This window comes from Euprymna scolopes, chromosome 3 (genome assembly GCF_053919585.1).
Source record: "Euprymna scolopes isolate OS-2025 chromosome 3, ASM5391958v1, whole genome shotgun sequence".
NCBI lineage: Eukaryota > Metazoa > Mollusca > Cephalopoda > Sepiida > Sepiolidae > Euprymna > Euprymna scolopes.
The window spans coordinates 138,858,339-138,880,403 of record NC_136484.1 but is presented as its reverse complement, the minus strand read 5'-3'; the positions used below and the strand labels follow the sequence as shown (position 1 = coordinate 138,880,403).

Sequence of the window (22,065 nt, the reverse complement as noted above, 5' to 3'; positions counted from 1 at the left end):
AATCGTAGTAGTAATAATAATGATGATGATGATGATGATGATGATGATGAAGAAGTCAAATGAAATTTTGATCAATGTCTAGATTCTTTCCAACTAACCCCCCCCCAAAAAAAAAAACAAAACAAACAAAACAAAACAAAACACTTTACAATGAAGACATTGAAAAGTTTTCGGGGGTGCTGAAAACGAATATAACATTTAAAGTGGCGCAGTAAAACAGTTTTCATGATATGAAGAAATTACTTTTTTCAAAAAGTGAGGATCACTTTTCTATAAAAATTTATGGTAACATGAGCACCCACTTTCTGGCCACCTAGTGATAATTTTTTGTTTTGTTTTTGGGCTGCCTACAATTTACTCTTTTCTTTTGGTATCTTTTTGCTTACTTTCCACCTTAACAAAATGACGACTGGTTTAAATTTTCGGGTATGCTAAAAACCAGTACTGCATTAAAATTTGCCGCAAACAAGTAGTTTTTCTAGATATTACGCAATGTAATTCCTTATGTTATCAGTGACGGCCATTTGTGTACGCGCATATTTTTGATGTGTGAGCGTAAAAAATATGGGCATCAAAAAATATGCGCGTATCAAAAATATGGGCATCAAAAAATATGTGCGTATCAAAAATATGCACGTCAAAAAATATGTGCGTATCAAAAATATGCACGTCAAAAAATATGTGCGTATCAAAAATATGCACGTCAAAAAATATGTGCATATCAAAAATATGCACGTCAAAATATATGTGCATATCAAAAATATGCACGTCAAAAAATATGTGTGTATCAAAAATATGCACGTCAAAAAATATGTGTGTATCAAAAATATGGGCATCAAAAAATATGTGCGTATCAAAAATATGCACGTCAAAAAATATGTGCGTATCAAAAATATGCACGTCAAAAAATATGTGCGTATCAAAAATATTCACGTCAAAAAATATGTGCGTATCAAAAATATGCACGTCAAAAAATATGTGCATATCAAAAATATGCACGTCAAAAAATATGTGTGTATCAAAAATATGCACGTCAAAAAATATGTGTGTATCAAAAATATGGGCATCAAAAAATATGTGCGTATCAAAAATATGCACGTCAAAAAATATGTGCGTATCAAAAATATGCACGTCAAAAAATATGTGCGTATCAAAAATATTCACGTCAAAAAATATGTGCGTATCAAAAATATGCACGTCAAAAAATATGTGCGTATCAAAAATATGCACGTCAAAAAATATGTGTGTATCAAAAATATGCACGTCAAAAAATATGTGTGTATCAAAAATATGCACGTCAAAAAATATGTGCGTATCAAAAATATGCACGTCAAAAAATATGTGCGTATCAAAAATATGCACGTCAAAAAATATGTGCTTATCAAAAATATGCACGTCAAAAAATATGTGCGTATCAAAAATATGCACGTCAAAAAATATGTGTGTATCAAAAATATGCACGTCAAAAAATATGTGCGTATCAAAAATATGCACGTCAAAAAATATGTGCGTATCAAAAATATGCACGTCAAAAAATATGTGCGTATCAAAAATATGCACGTCAAAAAATATGTGCATATCAAAAATATGCACGTCAAAAAATATGTGCGTATCAAAAATATGCACGTCAAAAAATATGTGCGTATCAAAAATATGCACGTCAAAAAATATGTGCATATCAAAAATATGCACGTCAAAAAATATGTGCATATCAAAAATATGCACGTCAAAAAATATGTGTGTATCAAAAATATGCACGTCAAAAAATATGTGTGTATCAAAAATATGGGCATCAAAAAATATGTGCGTATCAAAAATATGCACGTCAAAAAATATGTGCGTATCAAAAATATGCACGTCAAAAAATATGTGCGTATCAAAAATATTCACGTCAAAAAATATGTGCGTATCAAAAATATGCACGTCAAAAAATATGTGCGTATCAAAAATATGCACGTCAAAAAATATGTGTGTATCAAAAATATGCACGTCAAAAAATATGTGTGTATCAAAAATATGCACGTCAAAAAATATGTGCGTATCAAAAATATGCACGTCAAAAAATATGTGCGTATCAAAAATATGCACGTCAAAAAATATGTGCTTATCAAAAATATGCACGTCAAAAAATATGTGCGTATCAAAAATATGCACGTCAAAAAATATGTGTGTATCAAAAATATGCACGTCAAAAAATATGTGCGTATCAAAAATATGCACGTCAAAAAATATGTGCGTATCAAAAATATGCACGTCAAAAAATATGTGCGTATCAAAAATATGCACGTCAAAAAATATGTGCATATCAAAAATATGCACGTCAAAAAATATGTGCATATCAAAAATATGCACGTCAAAAAATATGTGCATATCAAAAATATGCACGTCAAAAAATATGTGCATATCAAAAATATGCACGTCAAAAAATATGTGCGTATCAAAAATATGCACGTCAAAAAATATGTGTGTATCAAAAATATGCACGTCAAAAAATATGTGCATATCAAAAAAATGCACGTCAAAAAATATGTGTGTATCAAAAATATGCACGTCAAAAAATATGTGCGTATCAAAAATATGCACGTCAAGAAATATGTGCGTATCAAAAATATGCACGTCAAAAAATATGTGTGTATCAAAAATATGCACGTCAAAAAATATGTGCGTATCAAAAATATTCACGTCAAAAAATATGTGCATATCAAAAATATGCACGCGCTTGTGCCTACACAAATGGCCACCACTGGTGATGGCTTATGGTTATGAATTCGGAATAGCAACCACTAAGTCAGATCAGTTATGGAAAAGTCATTTTTCGACATACCTGGATGAATTATTTTTGTCGATATTAAATTTATTTTAACCCCGCTATTCTGTATTCGTGATTGTAGGCTGCCATCAATAAACATTCTCATGTACTAAATCGTCATGAAAAAAAAAATAGCCACATAAAATCTTTTTTAGGTAAAGTGTCTGATATTTCAGCTTTAGTCTTATTCAGTTCTCAATTTAACATCCCACAAGATAACTTTATATACTAGATGGAAAGTAAATGTGTGATTATTTTCCTATACGGGAGAGAAAGTGAATTAATTGCTGATGCGAACTAGGACGAGGGAGCGTATTTGAAATTGTATGTGGTGCCATTAGAATGGTGACTACTGTTTAAATTGTAGGGTGTGCAGGAAAATACTGAGTAATTCTGAGAATATTGATCCGTTGTGCTAAAGATCAATAATATCTCTTTATAAATGCTAATGTCTGTGCGTGTTCCTTATGGAAAGAAAGGTTAGAGAATCTACATAAAATGTTAAAAGTGTATCAATATGTAAAAATGTTTGTTGAAAGAAAATAAAAGTAATCCCGAATCAGCAAGTTCACCCTTAAGAGACCTATGAGGGCAGAACTCTTAAAATTCCAAATATTTTGATGAAATTTAAATTTATATGCATAAAAAAAAAACTCGAGGAAGACAATGGAAGTGGTTCAAAAATTCTAAGTTCCCTTTTAAGGAAGCTATGGAGGAAGAAGGAAGAATCTCCTGCAAAACTTTATATATATTTATTTTGATGAAATTCATATATGTATAAAATTCTCGATGGATGATAATAGAAATGGTGCCGAATCTCTACATGCTCTTCAATGTACTGAATTGCTATGAGACCTATGTATGTCAGATTTTAATGAATGCACTTTATGTATAAGACACTAATTCCGAAAACTTTTTCAAAATTTCACATTCTTCCGACTATATGAAGGGGCGAAACAAAAAGAAGTAACAATAGAAAGAAACTAATATTGTGTTATGAGAACGTGGCGTGGTCACTGGCATTGAGAGTGGCCATTTAGGATAACGATAGCGTCTTTAAGCATAGCTAAGAACAACGCAAACATTTTATATTAATTGGGTTTAAAAGTTATGTTATAGCGAAGGAATAAACTGAAAGATATACGAGGTGCCTTCAACAAGTTTCCAGACTTTTTGATATGGGCACTTTTATTGATATCATTCAAGCACAGTAGTGTTTGAATATATGGTTAAGTGGCAGTTGTAGCCATTTAGAACTGCTTTAAAGTTTCACCGTTCACTCATTTTTCGACCAAATTTCAAACAATTATTACAGTTTATAGATTACCTTCTCAGCTATATTGTGAATTTTTTTTACAATTTTCGTTCAGTAAAACAAACGTTATGATGAATTTACTGGTGTTCAAAATCGTAAAAATTTGTAAGGAGATGAGCGGCGTTTTTTGCTTCCATACTTCAGGTACTAATTCACCACTCTCACGAAAAGAGTAGTAACAAGTGAAACAGAGAGAATGAAAGCAGACGAGTGCCGTACATTGTTATTACATATGTGTATGTTATGTTTATGAGGGCAAGAAAAACAAGACTGAAATTAAACAAAGAACAACTGAATTTATTGGAAGCCTGGAAAAATCATGGATTACAAAAGAAAAATGCGAGCATGAAAAATAATATGGTTAAGCTTAAACATGGAAAAGAAAAGGACAAGATATTATAGTAAACAAGGCCGATAGCCATTAGTCGCGTACTCTCGTATAATGAATGAATGCGTAAATGTAGGATTAACATGAAATTCTTAAAGATAAACTAAAATGACCGAAAAATGGGCTGAAATGACTTACAATAAATAAAAAGTAAATGACTTAAAATGACTTTAATGAACTTAAGGATGAATTGAATGACCTTAAGAATTACTTGAATGCTTAAAAAATAGCTGGAATCCTTCAAAAACAACTTGAATGATCTGGAGAATGACTTGAATGGCTTTGAGATTGACTGGTTGTAAAGTGGGTGATCATTTTACATTAAATTAATAGAGAAAAGTGATCCCCCACTTTATATCACAAAGGTATAAACATAAGTACAGCATGTAGTAAGAACAGATACTACACTTTGATCTTGGCCAAAAGGCCAAGAAAAGGGGCATTTATTTGCTCCCCCACCGAGCAAATTAGCCACAAGGCCGATTTTGAATGTGAGGAGTGAAGGGGGAATGGGGACCAACTCCCCGGGGAGTAGGGGAGCTGAATAGTGACAATTGATATGAAGGGTTGCCCCATACATTGACCAAGGTCTTATATGTGGGGTTGCCCCCACATATGGTCTTTGCTTACAGTATCTGCCGGAACAGATACTACACTTTGAGATATTAAATCCTTTATTCATGTTAAAAAGTACAGTGAAAATCAACAATGAACAGAAAACTTAGGCACATGGCCAACTCAAAAGGGGGGATTGTGGGGGTCGTTTGTCATCCTTGTCACTCCAGAACTAAACAAAATCAAAAGTTTCTCCCAGCTAGTACCATCATAATACCTTTCATACTGAGGGACGTCCTACTTAACTCCCAATTTTTAAACTTGGCCAAAAGGCTAAGAAAAGCTTAAAAAGCTAAGAACAGCATCTATTAACAACAGACCTTTGATCAACCAAAAAGGCCAAGCACAAAAGTGCTATGGACAGACCGACAGACGGACCGACCGACGGACGGACGGACGGACGGACCGACCGACTGAGTGTCATAGAGTCGCTTGCACGCGACTAAAATAGAATAAATTTATAACTTAAAATATTGCAGCATTAAGATTTAAAAAAAAATTCAATTTAACATTATATAATCAATTCTTAATGCTGAAATATTTTAAGTTATAAATTTATTATATTTTTTACTAGAATATCTTGTCCTTTTCTTTTCCATGTTTAAGCTTAACCATATTACTTTTCATGCTCGCATTTTTCTATTGTAATTTAACAATAGTTTACAGAAAAGAACGAAAGAAAAAAATAGGCAGCAAAAGAAAGTTAACAAAGGCAAGAAAAGCTTGCGATTTTCCAAATTCAGAACTGAAATCTGCCACCAATGAACTGTATCTCTTCTACAAAACGGTCATAATTAAAAAAAGTTTAAAAAAAACAGTAGTAGTAGTAGCAGTAATAATAATAATAATAATAATAATAATAATAATACTGGTGATGATGAAGAAGTCATATAAAATTTTAGTTCCCTTCGAAGTAATCTCCTCCGGGTGCAATGCACTTGTTGTACCGTTGCAACACCTTCTGAAATTGATCAGTCATCTCATACGATGTATAGCAATAACATACTGAATTTTCAAGAATCTACAACAATTTTAACTGCATGTTCCAAAAAAATCTGGAAAATTATTGAAGGCACCTCGTACATGGATATGCATGGTTATAAAATGAAAGTAAATGAAACAGCGAAAGAATAAAAGGGTCACCAGTTAGCAAGTGCAACCTAAAACATAAGCAGAGTTTTGTAAAATAGAAATTAAGAAAAACGAAATTTTATAACAAAACATTCTTATACAAGATACAGGAATATAAATATTATTTTCAATTATGAAAATGTTCATAGTGCAAACACGTGTTTGGGTTAATGAAAGTTGGGCTAGTAGTTACAAATTAAAATGTTTATAGTGTGAATATACGTATACAAGAAATAAGAATATAAAAGTTATTTTTATGCTAGTAAATCTTCATAGGAGAAACACATGTTTGGGTAAAGAAAGTTTAGTGAATAGTAGTCTCAAGTCAATATGTTCAGTGGGTGAATATGCGTGTGTAAGTAATATATGTATGCGAATATTTGTCCGCGTGACATTGTGTAGGTGTGTGCGTTGATTTATCTTGTTCTTGTTAGTGCGTATGAATGAGTAGTAATACTTTTCTGTTCGTCTGACTCTTGCTAGTGTATAGGAATATGCTCGTGAAATGAGAAATGCTGGTATGTGAGTCATTGAGTCCTTTTTGTTTTCCTCAGTCTCAAGGTACGAAAGGAGATGTCGAGCAGACTTTCTTGGGTGCTTCTGTGCAAGTTCTATCGGTGAAATTTAGAGAAAACTAATTTTGTTGATCGGGTTCTTATATGATTTTCTTAGTTAGTATTGGCTTATTACTTTCGTATATACATGTTAGTTTTTTGTGTGGAGACAATTTTCATTGGTTGAAAATACTTTTGAGTTAACACGTTCATATGAAAACTTACTAGCTTTAAATAAGTGAATCCGAACGAAGAGGAAAAAGAAAGGGAGTCTTTCGCTTTTTAATGTTCATAGGAATCACTTCACGATTAAGTTGTCACATTAAATTCGAAATAACTTTAGGTGTTCCTGCTTGTTATTCATAATTGGTAGATAACTACCACATCAATGACTTCCCTAAACACATACTTAAATCATTCGTTGACATCTATGCTGATGACACGACCATCTACGGCAACACATCAAAGGCTGTAAATGACAAAGTTCCCTCTGATTCTCTCACCTCTGATTTCGAGCGCGTGGTTCAGTGGGGGAAGACGTGGCTGGTTACCTTTAATGCATCCAAAACCAAACTCCTATCCTTACATCATCAACGCTCTGATCCCCATCTGGCATCAATTGGGATGGATGGCTCTCGTCTGGGTGAGGCCCGTGTTTTGACAAGCTTCTGGGTTTGACCTTTACTCCTGATCTGAAATGGGACACGTACATCAAGTCTGTTGCCAAGGTCGCTGGAAAGATGGTGGGATCCTTCTACCGCTCCAGAAGATATCTCACTACTGATGCAATTCTCTATCTATATAAAAGCCATGTACGTCCAAGGATGGAATACTGTTACCATATCTGGGCAGGAGCTGCTAAAAACAGCCTATCCTACCTTGACAGAGTACAAAATAGAATTTGTGGCTTAGTGGGGGATGCCCTTTTCTCTTCCCTGTAACCTCTCTCCCACAGAAGAGACGTTGCGAACCTATCTTTGTTTTATCGTTATTTCCATGGCAGGTGCTCGTCTGAACTGCAATCTCTGGTCCCCCCTCGCCAATCTTTCACAAAAAACACCCGTCTAGCTGAATCCACTGTCAAAAAGTTTTCCCACTCTTTATCTGTGCCTAAATCAAAACGTAGATTCTATGAACAAAGCTTCTTTCTTAGAACTGCACGCCTGTGGAACTCTGTTCCGTCTGCCTGCTTCCCACCGGACTACAACCTGGATGTCTTCAAGTCCAACGTTAACAAATTCCTAATGAACCGCCCCCTTAAGTAAACACTTCACCAAATCTCCACACTAACGTAATGTACTTGCAACAAGCCTTATCCCTGAGTGGCTTCCGGGCCTTGATAAGTGGTGATCACTGTGTAAAAAAAAAAAAACTACAGGGAAAGCGTTAAAAAGAAAACAAAAACACTCAGACATACAAACAACTAACATTTTACTTAAAGGACTACTTGACGTTGACTGATTGGTCTGTAAAACCATGCTCATGCTTCTAACCAACCCTAACACCAAACATGTGTGCCGTTCTTCTTCTTCTTCTTCTTCTTCTTCTTCTTCTTATTATTATTATTATTATTATTATTATTTTACCCACCCCTATATGTAGTAACCAGCGAAAACAGAGTCTTCAGGTGTATTTTTATGCATATTTTGTCAAATCCTAGAGAGAGAGAGAGAGAGAGAGAGAGAGAGAGAGAGAGAGAAAGAGAGAGAGAGAGAGAGAGTTTTATTCTTGTACATGAGATATTCATGGTTTTACTTATTTACATTTGCACCTGTGCTCAGCTATGCATGATAATCAAGAGTGAATATAAAGATACATTTTCCACAGGGACTATGACAACGCTAGCAGCTTCCGATCCTACACGCAATGCAAAATTAGGAATGCCAGTTCCGATCCTGCACAAAGCACTACCAACAACTTCCAATAAGGCATTTTTGCACACCAGAATGCCTTTCTTTTAGGGCGCTGGCTTTTCAAATCACACTTTCCGACCCTTGTGTCACGTCATCCCGCCGTGGAAGGAAGATAAATATCGAGCCATCTATCTCTTATTTTTGTGTAAAGACGATGCGACGTTAGCAGCAGTTTCTGATCCTGCTCGCGGAATTAGCAGCAGCAGCAGTACAACTGACCCCCTTAGTTATTTCGAAAGATAGGTGACATACCGACATTGTTATAATAAATAATTACCATCGTCAACTGTATCAACTCTATTCAGAAGGATTAATTGAGCCATGTGCCGAAGCACTTCCCCAAAATATAGAAAAAAAAACCCTCTTTATTATTTTACACACTAGTTTGCCATTTTTTTTATTTTTTATTATTGTTGTCATGTTTTATCTCGCTATTTACTTTATTTTTTTTTATTAACAAGCCATGGTATGTTAGACAAGTGGTCTATCGATCGTCATTTGCGCCGTTGAAAGTAAAACATTACCAAAAAACTGTCCATACAAAATGATATTTTTTTTATTGACAACTGTCCCCAAAATGGTAGCCAGTTCACAGAATACAAGTAATACTTTAAAAAAATATAGGGAATTTTATTTGTAACTAGCAGGACCGGCTTCCCAGCATTGCCCAGGATGAAATATAAAAGAATGATTTAAGTATAAAAAGTATCTGTAAAATATTTTAAATTTTAAAATGGAGGATCAATGTGTGTTGATTGGGGGTGAGGGTGTTTGGTGAGAGTTAGTATATTTTGTTCCGCTGCTTCTACAAAATATGAACGGAAATAAATCGACTTTGAAATCTAAAACTAAAACTTAGTTTAGGATTATGTAAGGATTATGTTAGGGTTAGCTGAGATTTAGGTTATGGTCATTTTAGGATAAATTTTTTTAAAAGAAACAGTTCGATTCGTAATGTAATCGTCATGCGATTTTTAATGAGTAAATATCAGCGCAACAAATCTAATAACTAAAGGAAGAGGTAATTGCAAATTTTAAGAAATTGAAAAACTTTAATGATTGAGATGTCCGTAATAGAATTTTACAGTTGTTGTTTTTCTGAGTTGATAGTACTAATATTTTTATGCGTTTGGTAATTTTCTGGATTAACCAGAATATCTGTTAGAAAATTAGTAAACGATGATTATGGTGACGGTTTCAGTAGAGAAAAGTGGAGAGTTGATGCTATACATATGCTGAAAGGTTATACTTAAAAAGAGTGAAACAATAAGTAAAATAGTTCCTCTATTTATATCGAAAATTGCCGTTCTAAATAAATGAACAAGAAAACACTTTACTTACGTATCACACACACACAAAAAAAATTCATTATTATTTGATTAAGCAAGTTATTACTTGGTTAAGTAAGTTATTACTTGGTTAAATGACAGACTGACTTATCTCCCCTGTTTTTCTCAATGTCGGATTGATGAAATACGATAAAACTGATTTTTTATAATTCAAATTCAGCTCGAATAATTTTTCCTAATTTTTGATGCAGATACCTAATTTTGTCTAATACGTAGGTGTACCAAAGAGTATTCCCGATAATTTATCTGGAACTGCGATTTTCATGTGTGCTCAATAATATATAAGCACCATAGTTCCTGGTAGGTAAATATCGGATAAGTATAGCTACTTGTTTTAATAAAGCCATACTGATTCTGATTCCTGACACATCCAACAATAGACAAGAGGAAGAAACTTGGGCATCTATGGATGCTGGTTTGTAGGTTGGTGTAGTTGAGTCAATTTATTTTTTCTACTTTACTGCAAAGAATTCTTGGATTTGGAAGTTTTTTTTTATTGATTTTTCTTTTAGCCCGAGAAATCAAAGAACTTTGGTTCACATGTTTTCTTTTTGAAATTTAATAAGCAGCAACATTTAAAAAACCTCATACCAAAACCTAAAAGTAAATAGTAAATAACGGAAAAGAAATGTCTAATTGCAAATGCAATGATATAAAAAAAGAACGACTGTTTATTCGTAAAGAAGAAAAAAGAAACGTATTTTTTTTATTCCCATTCAAACGAAGAACTAAAAGAAACAGCAACAAAATAAGAAAAAAAAAAAAGAAATGAAATCGTGGTGGTGGTGGTGATGATGATGATGATGATGATGATGATGATGATGATGATACGAATGAAGTCATTCCTATTACAAAATTAGGTTTTTATCATTGCCATTATTTTTTGGTTTTAAGAAATAATGAGACCAATTAATAAAGCTAACGTGTGCTCCTGTAGGAAGGAAGCCATATCGACTCGAATGTTTCTGATTGCGAATCACGTAAACGAAAATGGCTGCAGCAGTTTATGATTAGAAAGCTGCGTAAAACAATGTAAAAATGCAGACGACACTTTATCATGCGAATACAAAAGGGTTAGATTAGAGTTAGTATGAAAAATTATTTTAGCCGCCTCCTCTTTAAATAAACATAGTTGTAAACTTTTTCACTAAAAAAAAAGAAATAAAGTTAATTCACTTATTTATATATAAAGGTCATTTATAGAAAGCAACACAATGCAGAGGTGTAAAGAATAGACACAAACAAAAAGGTATTTCACGGTGGAATAAGCTATGCAGATTCACATTTTATCAATACAATACATATGTACTCTTTTTTCTTATATTTTATACTTGTATTGTTTTATAGTTTTACTTGCATCAGCATTGTCGGATGAAAGTTCCGTATTTTATGATATTTCGGGGAAATCTCCCTTCCACGTTTGAATTCAAGTCGAACGCATACCTGAGGAAGGGAAAATTTTCCCGAAATATCATAAAATACGGAACTTTCATCCGACCATGCTGATGCAAGTAAAACTATAAAACAATACAGGTATAAAATATAAGAAAAAATACATATTTATTGAATTAATAAAAGGTGACACTGCATAGCTTATTCCACCGTTATATATCTTAGTTTGCTTCAGTTGGTGTTTATTCTTTACAGCTCTGCATTGTATTTCTTTCTATAAATAACCTTTATATATAAATAAATACGTGAATTAACGTTATTTATTTTTTCTTTGTATTGCTTCAAGGAAATTACATTAACCTTTTATCGCTTATTTATGTTTCGTTATCTCCAGTTAGATAAGCTTGTTCACTGTCATGATAATTCTCATGACAGTTTCTTGAGCCTTACTACTTTCATGCTGGCTAATAAAAAATTGGAAGTAGGTGTTTTCTTTGTGACAACATCACTAGAAAATTACTCTACAGGGTCAACGGGCTCTCTCTATTCGGTTTGGTTTTTCAACAGATTCCCTCTCTCTCTTCCCCAGAAGTATTGCCTTCACAAAAGCTGAGGAACTCCATCTACCCTTGCATGGTAACCTTCCAAAATATCAGAGGGAGGTTAACAGGTGCTACATCTTGCCCAAGGCTGACCTGGAACTGTGCAAGGCAAGGGCGTTCATTTCCATGAGGTATTATACATGCCAACATACCTAAATACATACAGCACCTAGTATTCCCAAATGGTCACCTATCTCGTACTTGCTATACTGCTTAACAGGTGATCTAACGAGAACCGGTGTGTTCACATAAATATGCTGTATATGATTCTTACTGCATTTGAAAACAAATTATTGGACCCATTCTTAATACGGAATGCAGGGGTTAATGGATCCTAACCTGAAGTCAGGGTAAAAACTGAAAAATATTTATTTTTTCGTTTAATGTCGATTTAACTGTTCGGCGATGGCTCAGTCATTTCCGGCCTGTTCCATAAATCGGAAATATTCAGGTCCATATATAGGCCTTGTTCTGTAGAAGTATCAACAAACTTAACACTATTAATCTTTGAGTATTTAGGTATAATTCACTTAATTCGGATAAACCTATCTTTCTAAAAATATTTTTTTTTAAAGATATGTTTATCCGAATTAAGTGAATTATACAAACCTGATTTAACATAATTTATTTTGCATAATTTAGAGAGCTTCACTATATGCTTTAAAACAAATTCTGACACTTGCGTCAGTCTTTCAGTTATCAGAATATGTATGTCAGTCTAATCGGCCCACCTTTTTAGTACTCGCTCTCTTTCTTGAATGAATTCTTCTTGATATCATTTCTCCACATAGCTGGAATCTCATACGTCAACACCACACTAATCTTTATTATTTTTTTCAAATAATATTGTTGAATTCATTATCCTCCTTGGCCTAATGGTTAGCGAGGAAGACTAATTACCCTAAGTTTTTTGAGTTCAATCCTACCTCTCTATCTTTCTTTTAATTTTTCTTATTTCGTCCGTGTGCCAATAATGGTTGATTTATTAATATAAAGCTTCCTTCTGATATCGTTTATCGGGAAAAATTCTTAAACTTTTATTTAATTTCAAAGACATTGAACTTTCCCTTATGCTCTGTCACTATAGTCGGTGCTTTGCTTGAGCTTGAATCATTTTGTAAGAAATAAGGAATGAAAATGAACCCTATTTTTTTCTGCAGACAATATTTCAATAGGCAACAAAACGGCTTTAAAATAAAATAAAAAAATAAATAAAAACACGGACATTTTCTGTTTCTTGGCTCAGTGGTTCCAGGTTCCTCATTTGATATTAGCAGAAGAATAGGAATGGCATCTTCCGCATCTTGGCGTCTAAAGAAGAATATATGAAGCAGAAATGATATTTTTGAACTATAAATTTATAATGAATTGATAGTTCATATTCATTTATATGCAAATGAAACATAGGCTATATATAAGAAGAAGATCAATGTTTTGAAATGAAATGCTCAGTGTAACATTGCAAGATAGACAAAGAAATGCAGTTGTCAGAAAGAAGCTTCATATTAACGACGATATTCGAATATATATTTTATTTGATTTTATGCGCTTATACAAGGTGGGACAGAGCAACTTGTTTATTTGGAATATCAATTAAAACACAATAAGCAAGTTGCTATGCCCCCCCTCTCTCTCTCCCTATCTGTCTCTCTCACTCTCTCTCTTTCTCTCTCTCTCTCTCTCTCTCTCTCTCTCTCTCTATATATATATATATATATATATATATATATATATATATATATATATAGCAAAACTGGTAATTAGTAAAAACCTGAAGAAGGTGTTCAATACTGTTGCAGAGCAAATATACGCGTATATTTTTTATTTTATTACCGTTTTATCTGTTTGGTTACACATGTTTCTGTTACCGAATCGTAACAACGATCCAGCAACTTCGTCAGACTTGAACAGAAGTTGCTGGATCGTTGATACGATTAGGTAACAGAAACACGTGTAACTAAACAGATAAAACGGTAATAAAATAAAATAATATATATATATATATATATATATATATATATATATATATATATATATATAAATTACAATTAAATTTACCAAAATGATCCAAGATGGTAAAATTAAAGTATAATATAAATATTAAATAATTAATATTTATAAAGTTATCTCAGTCAGATGTAAAAGCTCGATAAAACCAAATAGGAAATAGAGCTTATAATACGAGCAAACAGTTAATAAAACATGTTAAAAACACTTTGAAATGAGTTAAAAACATATTTAATCTGAAAAGGAAACACTAGATAAGTGGATAGTCCTTAATCCGCGGAGTTTCGAAGAAATACTTTCCTGCATTTTGCTAATTCCTACCTTCTGATGAGAAGGAAAGTATTTCTTCGAAACTCCGCGGATTAAGGACTATCCACTTATCTAGTGTTTCCTTTTCAGATTAAATGTTTTTAACTGCTTTCAAAGTGTTTTTTAACATGTTTTATTAACTGTTTGCTCGTGTATATATATATATATATATATATATATATATATATATATATATATATATATATGTGTGTGTGTGTGTGTGTGTGTGTGTGTGTGTGTGTGTGTTGTCCAAAAAGTGATCGAAGGGTTTAAAATCTTTGTCATTTTACCATTAATCATAATTTTTTTCTGTATTTCAAATATTTTACAGATAATTTGGAAATTAAGTATAGATTAGTATAGCATTAAACAATATACACACGTTGGGAAATTGTCTTACCAAAATCAGGGGTCAATTGGTCTGACTCAAAGAGCTTATTCAAAACATTGTGCAAAGCCTGCAAGAATTCAAGGAAAATATCAGAAACAAAATAATAAATCGCAATCCATAGATTCTGCAGTCTGTTATGAATAATGTTTTGGAAAGAGTACAAATATGCGAAGCTGAAAATGGGCAATATTTAAAAGATATTATTTTTCATAAATAAGGGGTGAATTTTGCATGTTTTTTTTAAAAAAAATTCCTAATGTCTTGTGCTTAAATTATAGAATAACATCATTAAAAATACATATCTATTTCAGTTAAAAACCATTCAACGACTTTTTGGACTTCCTCTCTCTCTCTCTCTCTCTCTCTCTCTCTCTCTCTCTCTCTATATATATATATATATATATATATATATATATATATATATATATATATATATATATATATAGCATTGTTTATTTATTTCTTTATTTTTATTAGCGATTCTGTGATGTTTAATTGTTACGTTCGCCTGATCGTTTTGAGGGAGTTATTTTTACATCGCCCCTTTTTTATTTGAGACGTACTTTATTATTATTATTATTATTATTATTATTATTATTATTATTATTATTTATAAAACATTTTGATATATGGTTGAGACGATTTTACGGGCATAGGGGGTCTTAGAGCTAGAAGCTCAGTCAAGCTGTGGATGTTAAATCAGTGGAAACGCTGTGAGAATGTCATTCAAGAAGAGAAGAGTAATAATTCAAATCCTACAAAACTCCGTTGGAATTGCGAACCTATCGATGTACGTCATTATCAGACTAAGTTAAATGCTGTGCTCTTTTTTTACACCGTTGAATTTTAATGAGTTCGAATGGTTTATGACAAAATGCTGTATTATACAGAATTGCATCTGTAAAACTGTAACCAGATTTGTAAGCAAAATTATTTTATCGAATAAAGCATCATCAATAAATAAATCTGTTGGTGTCAGACATGTCGAGGCGTCAATTCTTTGCACATATGCATTTTTATTGCTTAATCAAATTAAATCGTATGTAAGCCTAAATATGTATGAAAATTCGTTTCTTTTCAAGTTTTATGTTTTTCATATGAATCAACATTTTTAAATGCATATATGAATGTAAAGTTTTGAATATACACACAAAATGTCGTTAAAACCATGTTTACAGTGCAAATATTATATTACAAAAAAAAAATCGTTCGATTTTTTTTTTTTGTAATAGAATATTTGCATTTTAAACAAGGTTTCGAAGACATTTCATCTGCTTTATTCAAAATTTTACATTCTATTAAAGATGCCTTTAAGAGTTTTTTTTTTTACCAGTCTTCATTAGTTTATTTTCAATCGCCTGAGGCGCACCTACTGGGGAATGCCGACGGGAATGTCCAGGTATATTATGCAGGCCAGAACGCTCCTCCCCAGAGGCGTTGGTCTTTTAATCTCACTATTTATACCTATCATCGGATATATATATATATACATATATATATATATATATATATATATATATATATATATATATACGTTTTGCTAATAAATTATATATACTTTTAATGTTTACGAGATTGAATAAAATTATTTCAAATTTGGCACATTTAATTAAGCTCGATAGAAATTTTTAGAGCATATATATATATGTGTGTGTGTGTGTGTGTGTGTGTGTGTGTGTGAGAGAGAGAGAGAGAGAGAGAGAGAGAGAGAGAGAGAGAGAGCAAACAAGCAAGAATAAATGAAAAAAAAAAAAAGAAAAGAAAACGACTACGTAGTATTTGTCCTATTTAAAAACATTTATTATCATATATGTTGCAACGTTCTTTCTCTCGCGTGCCAGACATGCCGGCTCAATTTAACGCGGGAAACCGGCATTTTTTGGTTAACACGCATGCGCAGATCTGCATGCAACTACGACTTCAACTTTGTTGCAAACATAACACAACTACTAGTTCCAGTAGTTCCATTTTTTCTTTCTTCTTTAATTTCTTGACAAATCGAAAGTGATTATTAAGGTTAAAATATAAAAAGAACACATAAATAATAAGAATGTATGGCAGAAAGCATAACGGAAACATGACTCAAAGTAAAAAATATACTAACAAACAAGATTGATTAACTCCCGCATAAAAAGTAGAACTTTTTTCTTTTTAATTTTATTTTAATATACTACAGAGTCACGTTTATCAATGGCCGGTGCCACTCAAGGATAAAGGTTGATGAATGCCAGGTGAAGCAACACCGTAATGATCGATAATGTTAGAAATTGGATAGAAAATAACTTATTTGATTGAATGACCCATCAAGAACTTGTTTATGTTGGACTTGAAAACGACCATGTTATAATCAGATGAGCAGCAGTTCCGCAGTATTGTGTTCAGCAGATGACCAGTTCTAATAATAAAAAAAACTTTGCTTATGGAATTTTCGTTTAATTTTAGGCACAGAGACGAGAAAAATATTCGCCTTTTGAGTCTGACCATTAAACGTTTCGGCAAAAGTACAGTATAGTTAACAAGCGAGAAATCGAAATTAAAATATAAAACAAACAACTTTTACCAAACGAGAGAAACATTAAATTTCTGTCGACTCGCATAGTTTTAAACATTTGAAACTGTGTGCAACTTTTGTTAATTCAAAATTTTCCTTTGTTATTTTCACTTAGCTGATTTCATCAATCAAAATGGCGATGTTTTTTGTTTTGTTTTTAATTTTAATCCTAAAATTAGCAACTACCGTAAAACATTGACTTCCACTATTTCGATGGTTAACGGAACAATTTATTCCTAAACACGAAAAATACATTCTTCTTAGATAACGATTTCAATAGGAACTCTTATTTGTATTGTTTCATGACCTTCACCGGGTGTCTTGGTCATCCATGGTGATGTTTTTCTTGTTTTCATTGTGTTTATTATTTATATCCCGAACGCTGAGGACCCCAACCCTCCCTCTAGTGCAGAATTGACTATGGACGGGTTGAGCCGGCTTCCTTGGAAGGATGAAGTTTCTAGGTAATGCTAAATTCACAAGCGATCTCCAGTCGCGTTTATCTCAATCAGTGCGGATGATTTTAACGACGTTAATTTTTGCGGTTATTGCAGAAAAGATATTCCTATCCCCCAACAGACAGTGGTTTAATATTTCTGAATGGTATTTAGTATTTCTAAATGGTATTTCATCCAACGTTGTTTCACCTCGATGATCTAATGGGAAGCAATGTATCAAGCTGATCATGTCGAAACGTAATTGAAAATCAAAAAGCAACGTCAAAAAACATCCATATGATAATAGCAACCATAAATTCATAAATTCAGACAAAAAATATACTGCCATTATTTTATAATTATATGTCGACAGATGATTTTCAATTTTAGCATGCCGGTAATATCCAGTGTAAAATATAATAATATCTTAATGCGTAAAATATAATGCCAGTGTAAAGTATAATATTATAACGCATTGAGTATAATATTATTGCGTATAATGTATAGTACATAACGTATAATATTATAGCGTATGAACTATATTATTATAACGATAGTAAGAATCAGTATAAAGTTTAACATTGTAACGGAAAAGTATAATTCACAAAGTACATTATAACGCATAAAATATATTATTATAAGGATAGTAAGAGCCTGTGTAAAGCATAATATTATAATATATTAAATATAATATCATAATATACTAGACTACCCGTAACCGTTATGCTATATTAGCTATGGAATTCATGTATGAGCGTGACATTTGTGACATAAAGAAAATAGTTTTTTTGACGTAACAGAAACATTTCTATGAAAGTATATTAAAATGAAAAAAAGAATATAGATAGATTTCTATGAGTCGTTCTGTTTATTATAATTGATTATTTAAAAAAAAATTACAGTTACTGAATTATAAAGTGGTTGGCCATACTTATAGGTAAATGTGCACTGAACAGATACCATAATACTTATAGTTAAATTCAAATTTTGATATATCTGCTTTTTTTGTTACATTGTTCATTTCTGTATTACGTTTAAGTTATTTTAAACCCCACTCTTCCCATGTTAAATAATAATTTCGAAATAATAACATTAATATTTCAGCGTCCCAATTGTTCTTTTGTTTTTTGTTTATTTTAAACCCCACTCTTCCCATGTTAAATAATAATTTCGAAATAATGACGTTAATATTTCAGCGTCCCAATTGTTCTTTTTTTTCGCGTTTAAATTATCCAAATAAACAATTGTTAATATTGTCTGCTTTTTTTTCTACATCGTTCATTTCTGTATTACATTTAAGTTATTTTAAACCCCACTCTTGCCATGTTAAATAATAATTTCGAAATAATAACGTTAATATTTCAGTGCGCAGGTCATGCGCGCATGCGCAACCGGACGTCGTAAACCGGAAAGTGGGTTACATACATCGTTTCAAGATCATTTGAGTTTTATAATTATATATATTAAGTCTAATACAACGAACGGACAATATTCATTTATTCTTTCACTTCATATGAATGAGGTGATTCTGTCATTGCTGGTATTCGTTTTCTCGATATCTTTCAAGTTAGAATTCTTTCTAGAAAGATTTAAGGTATTATGGGAGGGACCATGTAAAGGTTGCCAACATCCCAAGCGAAACTGTTCTTTTGTGAAACGAACTGGAGTCGAACTTGGCACGCCCAGATTGTCAGTTCGCGTTGTTAACCATTTAGTCAGCACTACCTCCTGTATAAAGCATAAAGCGTGGCGTATGAAGTAGATTATAACGCACAAGGGCATTCCAACAATAGTAAGAAACAGTATAAATATGCTATTAATGTAGATACAAAATATAATATTATAACGAATAAAATATCATATTATAACGAATAAAATATCATATTATAACGAATACTATATAATATTATAAAGAATAAAATATAATATTATAAAGAATAAAATATAATATTATAGCGAATAAAATATAATATTATAACGAATAAAGTATCATATTGTAACGAATAAAATATAATATTACAACGAATAAAATATAATATTATAACGAATAAAATATAATATTATAACGAATAAAATATAATATTATAACGAAAAAGTATCATATAACGAATAAAATATAATATTATAACAAATAAAATATAATATTACAACGAATAAAATATAATACTATAACGAATAAAATATAATATTATAAAGAATAAAGTATCATATTTTAACGAAAAAGTATCATATCATAACGAATAAAATATAATATTATAACGAATAAAATATAATATTATAACGAATAAAATATAACATTATAACGAATAAAATATAATATTATAACGAATAAAATATAATATTATAACGAATAAAATATAATATTATAACGAATAAAATATAACACTATAACAAAAAAGTATCATATTATAAACAGTAACAAGTAGAGGAAAGTGTATTTTACATTCATGAAAAGTTACTGCCAAATTGAAATTGTGATGAATTATTATATATAAAATAGATATAAAAAGATTATTGTTTGTGAGTTTATGTTAATCCGAAGTGTGTTTGCAATGGTGAGGCGAATCACAATTTATATTACTTGCATTTTCGGACTACTATTCTCATGTCTTGTTATATTCACAACGTCTCACCCGATGTAATCCCCGACCTCCTCCATGCGCGTCTTTCCAAAACTTGGAAATCTTCATGTCGAACCAGTTTCTGAAAGATGCACCCGAAGAAGGTTGTGGATATTGTTACAAGCAAGATGAGAATAGAAGTCCGAATGATTCAAAGAAGCCAAACTATCAATCCTCATCTAAAAAAATTCCGAAACCTAAGAATCGTACGTTATTAATAAACGCTTTTAGTGACCAGGGGAGAGGGGCGTATGACAAAAAATGTTGAAGTGCGCAATAGATATATTATTGCTTGTACTGGCGTGCGGATGCGGAAGTTCAGAGCAGGTTAATCAAAATTTCCGTAGCTGATTACAGAAAAGACGAGAGTTTAAATTTTTGTTTTTTTTACTAATGTACGTTATAGACGCTTCTAGAACTGATGGCGTCGTTGTTGAGAATCATTCATTCCCTCATTCGAATAAATCAGATGACTTTTGTTGGCATTCGTTTTCCTGATATCTTTCTAGTTAGAATTCGGTCTAAAAAGGCATCGGGTACTCACGGGATGGATCACGTGAAGGTTGCCAAATATTCCAAAATAAAAGTATTTTTGTGGAAAGAATTGGATTCGAACTTGGTACACCCAGGTTATCAATCCGTGTCGTTAACCACTTAACCACCACTACCTTCCTGATTACGTCATTGAAAGTTTTGGGAGGACGAATATCCATCCAATATTGATATTGTTTTTCTTCCTTAACCTCATCAGCCCCGGTATTTCTATTTATATCGCGTTTCATCACCGTAGAAATCTACGGCGTAGATAACAAATTGACCCGGGGGAAAAAAGGCCAGATTGCACGTATCTAATGTAGTAAGACTTTAATTTGCATTTAATGTTGTAAAACTTTAAATGCAAATGTCGAGAAAAGAATGACAAAAATTGGAAGAAAGAACAAAACAATATTAATAGCATATACGATTTTGTTATTTTTTTTTAATTTTTTTTTTTTTTACACAACTCACGTAAATTGTGGTCTTCTGGAATGCTAGATAAATTCTCCCAAGCATTATATTCTCATTTGAGAGAGACGTTGGTTTCTTACCGCGTCTCTATCCCTCAAATTAGATTAAGAGTGGAATTTTAAATTTCTCACATAGTCAAAATTTAGGGAATTTAATTTCTAGCTTAAATTTTTGATATTACAAATATAGTACCTCTTTATTTGAATTATCTATCTATCTATCTATCTATCTATCTATCTATCTATCTATCTATCTATCTATCTATCTATCTATCTATCTATCTGTCACTCTCTCTCGCTCTCTTTCTCTCACTCTTTATATATATATATATATATATATATATATATATATATATATATATATATATATATATATATATATATATATATAACTCAATGTTTGTATATGTGATGTTTGTGTGGCCCCTATAGAAAGAAAAATCTACATAAAAGAAGAATCTACATAAAATTAAAATCTAAAAGCGAATTCAGTACTCATCCAGAACCTGGCCCAACTTCGCGATTGTTTATAATGAATGAAAAATATGTTGTTTTATCAATGAATATATTTCTCATGTCTACAAAAAAAAATATATTTAACCTAGAAGCAACATCGCGACTAGATGAGCCGTTGCATGTTATCCGGAGCGATTGTGCACATGGCGTCTTCGTGC

General features: G+C 31.9%; 1 pseudogene; it reads right to left on the bottom strand.

The window, feature by feature from the left end:
• Positions 1-4,814: 4,814 nt before the first annotated feature.
• On the bottom strand, positions 4,815-4,951 carry LOC145264136 (U2 spliceosomal RNA; annotated as a pseudogene).
• Positions 4,952-22,065: the final 17,114 nt, after the last annotated feature.